Below are 7,678 nucleotides of genomic sequence, written 5' to 3'. Positions count from 1 at the left end.
AGAGATAGCCGTACCGTAGGTGCAACCACAACGGAGGGGTATCTGTTGAGAGGCCAGACAAACGTGTGGTTCCTGAAGAGGGGCAGCAGCCTTTTCAGTAGTTGCAAGGGCAACAGTCTGGATGATTGATTGATCTGGCCTTGTAACAATAACCAAAACGGCCTTGCTGTGCTGGTACTGCGAACGGCTGAAAGCAAGGGGAAACTACAGCCGTAATTTTTCCCGAGGGCATGCAGCTTTACTGTATGATTACATGATGATGGCGTCCTCTTGGGTAAAATATTCCGGAGGTAAAATAGTCCCCCGTTCGGATCTCACGGCGGGGACTACTCAAGAGGATGTCGTTATCAGGAGAAAGAAAACTGGCGTTCTACGGATCGGAGCGTGGAATGTCAGATCCCTTAATCAGGCAGGTAGGTTAGAAAATTTAAAAAGGGAAATGGATAGGCTGAAGTTAGATATAGTGGGAATTAATGAAGTTCGGTGGCAGGAGGAACAAGACTTCTGGTCAGGTGACTACAGGGTTATAAACACAAAATCAAATAGGGGTAATGCAGGAGTAGGTTTAATAATAAATAGGAAAATAGGAATGCGGGTAAGCTACTACAAACAGTATAGTGAACGCATTATTGTGGCCAAGATAGATACGAAGCCCACGCCTACTACAGTAGTACAAGTTTATATGCCAACTAGCTCTGCAGATGACGAAGAAATTGAAGAAATGTATGATGAAATAGAAGAAATTATTCAGATTGTGAAGGGAGACGAAAATATAATAGTCATGGGTGACTGTAATTCGAGTGTAGGAAAAGGGAGGGAAGGAAACATAGTAGGTGAATATGGATTGGGGGACAGAAATGAAAGAGAAAGCCGCCTGGTCGAATTTTGCACAGAGCACAACATAATCATAACTAACACTTGGTTTAAGAATCATGAAAGAAGATTGTATACATGGAAGAACCCTGGAGATACTAAAAGGTATCAGATAGATTATATAATGGTAAGACAGAGATTTAGGAACCAGGTTTTAAATTGTAAGACATTTCCAGGGGCAGATGTGGACTGACCACAATCTATTGGTTATGACCTGTAGATTAAAACTGAAGAAACTGCAAAAAGGTGGGAATTTAAGGAGATGGGACCTGGATAAACTAGAAGAACCAGAGGTTGTACAGAGATTCAGGGAGAGCATAAGGGAGCAATTGACAGGAATGGGGGAAATGAATACAGTAGAAGAAGAATGGGTAGCTTTGAGGGATGAAGTAGTGAAGGCAGCAGAGGACCAAGTAGGTAAAAAGACGAGGGCTAGTAGAAATCCTTGGGTAACAGAAGAAATATTGAATTTAATTGATGAAAGGAGAAAATATAAAAATGCAGTAAGTGAAACAGGCAAAAAGGAATACAAACGTCTCAAAAATGAGATCGACAGGAAGTGCAAAATGGCTAAGCAGGGATGACTAGAGGACAAATGTAAGGATGTAGAGGCCTATCTCACTAGGGGTAAGATAGATACCGCCTACAGGAAAATTAAAAAGACCTTTGGAAATAAGAGAACGACTTGTATGAATATCAAGAGCTCAGATGGAAACCCAGTTCTAAGCAAAGAAGGGAAAACAGAAAGGTGGAGCCGGCCGAAGTGGCCGCGCGGTTCTGGCGCTGCAGTCTGGAACCGCGAGAACCCTACGGTCGCAGGTTCGAATCCTGCCTCGGGCATGGATGTGTGTGATGTCCTTAGGTTAGTTAGGTTTAACTAGTTCTAAGTTCTAGGGGACTAATGACCTCAGCAGTTGACTCCCATAGTGCTCAGAGCCATTTGAACCATTTGAACAGAAAGGTGGAAAGAATATGGAGGGTCAATACAAGGGCGATGTACTTGAGGACAATATTTTGGAAATGTAAGAGGATGTAGATGAAGATGAAATGGGAGATATGATACTGCGTGAAGAGTTTGACAGAGCACTGAAAGACCTGAGTCGAAACAAGGCCCCCGGAGTAGACAATATTCCATTGGAGCTACTGACGGCCGTGGGAGAGCCAGTCTTGACAAAACTCTACCATCTGGTGAGCAAGATGTATGAAACAGGCGAAATACCCTCAGACTTCAAGAAGAATATAATAATTCCAATCCCAAAGAAAGCAGGTGTTGACAGATGTGAAAATTACCGAACTATCAGCTTAATAAGTCACAGCGGCAAAATACTAACACGAATTCTTTACAGACGAATGAAAAAACTGATCTTCCCCGAGGTTGGCTTCTACTAGTTTGGATTCCGTAGAAACACTGGAACACGTGAGGCAATACTGACCTTACGACTTATCTTAGAAGAAAGATTAAGGAAAGGCAAACCTACGTTTCTAGCATTTGTAGACTTAGAGAAAGCTTTTGACAATGTTGACTGGAATACTCTCTTTCAAATTCTAAAGGTGGCAGGGGTAAAATACAGGGAGCGAAAGGCTATTTACAATTTGTACAGAAACCAGATGGCAGTTATAAGAGTCGAGGGACATGAAAGGGAAGCAGTGGTTGGGAAGGGAGTGAGACAGGATTGTAGTCCCTCCCCGATGTTATTCAATCTGTATATTGAGCAAGCAGTAAAGGAAACAAAAGAAAAATTCGGAGTAGGTATTAAAATTCATGGAGAAGAAATAAAAACTTTGAGGTTCGCCGATGACATTGTAATTCTGTCCGAGACAGCAAAGGACTTGGAAGAGCAGTTGAATGGAATGGACAGTGTCTAGAAAGGAGGATGTAAGATGAACATCAACAAAAGCAAAACAAGGATAATGGAATGTAGTCTAAGTCGGGTGATGCTGAGGGAATTAGATTAGGAAATGAGGCACTTAAAGTAGTAAAGGAGTTTTGCTATTTGGGGAGCAAAATAACTGATGATGGTCGAAGTAGAGAGGATATAAAATGTAGGCTGGCAATGGCAAGGAAAGCGTTTCTGAAGTAGAGAAATTTGTTAACATCCAGTATTGATTTAAGTGTCAGGAAGTCATTTCTGAAAGTATTCGTATGGAGTGTAGCCATGTATGGAAGTGAAACATTGACGATAAATAGTTTGGACAAGAAGAGAATAGAAGCTTTCGAAATGTGGTGCTACAGAAGAATGCTGAAGATTAGATGGGTAGATCACATAACTAATGAGGAAGTATTGAATAGGATTGGGGAGAAGAGAAGTTTGTGGCACAACATGTCCTACCAACCGATCCCTTCTTCTGGTCATGTTATGAGGCATCAAGGGATCACAAATTTAGTATTGGAGGGCAGCGTGGAGGGTAAAAATCGTAGAGGGAGACCAAGAGATGAATACACTAAGCAGATTCAGAAGGATGTAGGTTGCAGTAGGTACTGGGTGATGAAAAAGCTTGCACAGGATAGAGTAGCATGGAGAGCTGCATCAAACCAGTCTCAGGACTGAAGACCACAACAATAACAACAACAACAACAACAACAACAATATAATCTAATATAATGAATTGGTTTAATTAACATAGTACAGTATAATTAATTTAATTAATTCATAAAAGAACTCTGGCTGGTGCACCGAATGCACCCACTTGCTACACCTGTTCTTTTATGAATTATGGAATCCCTATGGAAAATCCTTACAACAGCTTGGCCAGTGGCAGCTTTGACAGAATGTAATTTAAGGAACTTAGATCATAAGTCTACTGTAACTATAATTTAACATATACCATCTATTCCTCTCGGTAACAGCCAAAACGTGTTAGTTGAAGAAATGTCAGCTAACGTCCTAGGTATAAATGGAAAATGAGTACCAGCCTAGTGCCTAATGCATACTTGGTTTGTTGGCATAGCTTACATGTACTTAATTTCTTTCTGAACATTCGATTAATGCTTTTACAATAATGATATCTCCTTACGTGAGCTATACATTTCTTACTACCAAAATGACTAAGTTCAGTAAATATACCAAATGAGTTCACATCTTTAATCCAAAGAGATACACACTCTGCATCGTTCTAAACCGTATCTGCATGTATTAAACAAGATACCTCTGTGTAGAACCCACTGGTCTTTCCATCTATTTACATTATCACCGTTAGGCAGTTTCTTTCTTTACCATTTAACCACCTATCGTCCAGTTGTATACGCACCAGATTCCTCTGCAGATGAACTAATTCTCGTTCTCTTTCTTAATTCGTCTGCAGCTACGCTCCACAGAAGCCATTAATGATAGGAATAGAACAGCAGAGAGCAAAGTTTTTGTGTAAGGCCCTACACCCACGTCGTGGGAGGAGAGACAATGACACTAACTCTGTTTTATTTTTGTCGTCATGAGGGAGTTTCCAGGAAGGACAGAGACGGCAATGACGAACTGAAATTTTCACTCATTGTGAAAGTCTCTGCTGCGGATAAGGAAAGATAAAAGGGACAATAACATGAGGCGCAGGTAGATAAATGAGGTTTCTGAAGCTGCTAGAATACACACATGGCATTAAAATCTACCGTAGACCAAAAAAAATGGTTCGAATGACTCTGAGCACTATGGGACTTAACATCTGAGGTCATCAGTCCCCTAGAACGTAGAACTACTTAAACCTAACTAACCTAAGGACATCACACACATCCATGCCCGAGGCAGGATTCGAACCTGCGCCCGTAGTGGTCGCGCGGTTCCAGATTGAAGCGCCTAGAACCGCTCGGCCACCATCGGCCGGCAATCAACCGCAGTCATTGATGCTGAACCGACTAGCTGGAAATAACACAAAGCTTAAATTCAGTCGATCAAGAAAGCTAGGACCGTTCTTTAAACTCCAAAGAGCGGATCAACGGTTGTTAGCATTCCACATAGACTATAAATCAACGGCACTTAGTTCCAATACGATAAGCGTAGATGCATCACGGGCCGAGACTGATCTGGCTGCAAATCGCGCTCTGGAGTAGCATGTGGCGACTAAGCGCGTAAGACCCATCGTGGTTTAATAACAACATTCAGAAAATGCTCAGGATTAGAAAAAGAAGGCGGAAATATCGACAGGCAACATTAGCAATTCGTGCATGTAGAAAGAGGTCGAGCCACGAAGCATACAACAAATGAAACGAGCACGTAACCACAAAGCGAGTCGACGCTTTCTTTCCAGACTGATTTTTTAAACGAAAATTAAAATTTCATTCATTCAGGAGAATTGTATAGACATACCATCGTTTGAGCGTCGCACAGACTCCCGTGTGGGGGATAGTGAAAAATACGTCCTGAAAGAGTTGAAAACAAGCCGCCCGGACCGGGTAGAAACAATTTATTTTTATAGCAAGGACTGTTCGGCATTTGACATTTGCTTAGCTTGAATTTATTGCGAAACCCTCCCTTATCTGGGATCAAAACTCGAATGGCTCATGTGTATAATGTGAGTAAATGAAATGAGCCGCAAAATTACTGGTCAATACACTTAATATCAGTTTCCTGTAGAATTCTTGAGGATATTCGCAGTTTGAATATAATAAATTTCTTTGAGTCCGAAAAGCTACTTCTCGCGAACCAGTACCGATTTAGGAAGCAACGATCGTGCAGAACACGGCTTACTGGTTTCTCACACGATTTCCTGCAAAGCATGGGTGAAGGCAAACACACACAATCCATATTCCTAGATTTTCGGAAGCCATTTAGTACTGTGTCCACTGCAGAATGATATAGTCCGAGCATACGGATTATAATCTCACATACGTGAGAGGCTCAAGGACATCTTTAGTAATAGAACACAGTGAGTTGTCCTCAACGGCAGGTTTTCATCAGAGGGAGTGTGTCGTCAGGAGTGTGTCCTGGAAGTCTGACAGGAGCGTTATCGTTCTTTATGTATGTAAATGATCTGGTGGACAGGGTGGGCAGAAATCTGCGGCTGTTTGCTTGTGATGCTGTGGTGTACATGAAGGTGCCATCGTTAGGCGACTATAGGAGGATACAAAGTGAATTGGACACAACGACGCAGCATGTTCTAAAAGTTGAAAAATGTTTTTCCTTCTCATCCGCATTAACTAACAATCTTGTAACGTTCGAATACAGCATGAGTGGTGTGCACGTCGATAAACTATGTAGGGGTGACGTCTCCAATCTATTCGAAATGAAACGAGCACGTAAGGGCCGTGGTAGCGAAGGCGAATGGATGACTCCGATTTACTGGGAGAATTTTAGGAAAATGTAACTCATTTTTCAAGGAATACGTCAGTACTGTTCAACTGCGTGCGATCCCCAACAGGTTCTCTTAATGGAAGAAAAAAAGCAGCTCTGACGTGAGGCGCTTAGACTTGTTTTCGATAGCTGTGATGATCATGCAGGTGTTACGGAGTTGCTTTGGGAACTCAAAGAAAGTAGTCTTCCCTCAAAGGATTCCCATTTGTCACGAAGCACCACTGAGAAGTTTTAAAGAACGGCAATTTGAAGCTGACTGCAGAACGATTCTACTGCCGCCACATACATTACGATTACGGTCACAATGGCAACATAAGAGAAACTAGTGGCCCCACGGATGCATATAGACAGTCGTTTCTTCCTCGTTCCATTTAAGAGTGGAAAAAGGAAGGAAATTACGACTAGTAGTACAAGGTACCCTCCACCGTGCGCCATACAGTGACTTGTGGCTGTAGCTGGAGATGTAGACGTACTGTTACTTCTATTTTTATACTTTACTACTGAACATGCAATGAACACCTTGCAGAGCGTTGACTGAAATGTCGTGAGACGTTGACATTGAGCTGCCAGATACTGAAAATTTACAGTTCATGAGACGAAAAATACAAATATATACATTTCAATACAATTGTACACCCACACACGTCAGCTTCACCCAGAGGGAAGTATTTTATAAGCAACAATTTATGTACAACACCATACGTTTTATTGTGAAAAGTAGTCCTAGTCTCTTCAAAATTATAAGTTATTACTACAACATTGCATTATTTACATATTTTCAAAAAACACTGCTGCTCATGAAACTGTCAGTGAAAGGCGTTTTAAACACATCTGAAATGCATAATCCTCAAATTAAATATACGGAATTCAGTTCAGAGATTTCACATAAAAAGTGTAGACTCATTACTTTTCGGCAAATCCTCGAAATTCAGAAATGAAAAGTGCAAATGTGACAGGCAACTTCCAAGTTTCGGTACATTGTTCTAGGGAACCACACAGTTTTCTCCTCAGCATTACATTGCTCCACTCACATTACCGAAACTGGTTCCGCATAAACAAGGAAAAAAACTGGGGAGGCAATGAATTTATCTTGCTTGTTAACTTTTGAGATTTCACCAGCACCTTTGTTACCGTGTGAATTATCTTAGTGGTCTCTTAAACTCATCGCACCTCTTGCATTTCTTTGCCAGCTTCTCAGTATAGCCCAGCGCATAGTCCAGTATGTTAAGAGTTCATTAATTTTCAAACAACAGGCATTGGAACAATCTCCTGAAACGTAAGTGCTACGATAGTGATTTTTCATCGCAGGTACAGGCAGCAGTGAGGTAGAGTCATTACCTTTACCTCTCAAGCAAGATTTCCGTGAAGCTCTGGCTTACAGAATCTGTTCTCTATGTTAACGAAGTAGCAGGTATTAGAAACATGGTATAAAAGTCACCCTACACTAATTACTGATATACTTTCTCACAAAGAAAATGTCATTTTCAACTATCTAGTACTGTCAAATTGCAATAGTGAAGTAAACC

The sequence above is a fragment of the Schistocerca americana genome, unplaced genomic scaffold (assembly GCF_021461395.2).
Source record: "Schistocerca americana isolate TAMUIC-IGC-003095 unplaced genomic scaffold, iqSchAmer2.1 HiC_scaffold_14, whole genome shotgun sequence".
Lineage (NCBI taxonomy): Eukaryota > Metazoa > Arthropoda > Insecta > Orthoptera > Acrididae > Schistocerca > Schistocerca americana.
The sequence above is the reverse complement of the archived record's forward strand: the minus strand, read 5'-3'. Positions refer to the sequence as shown.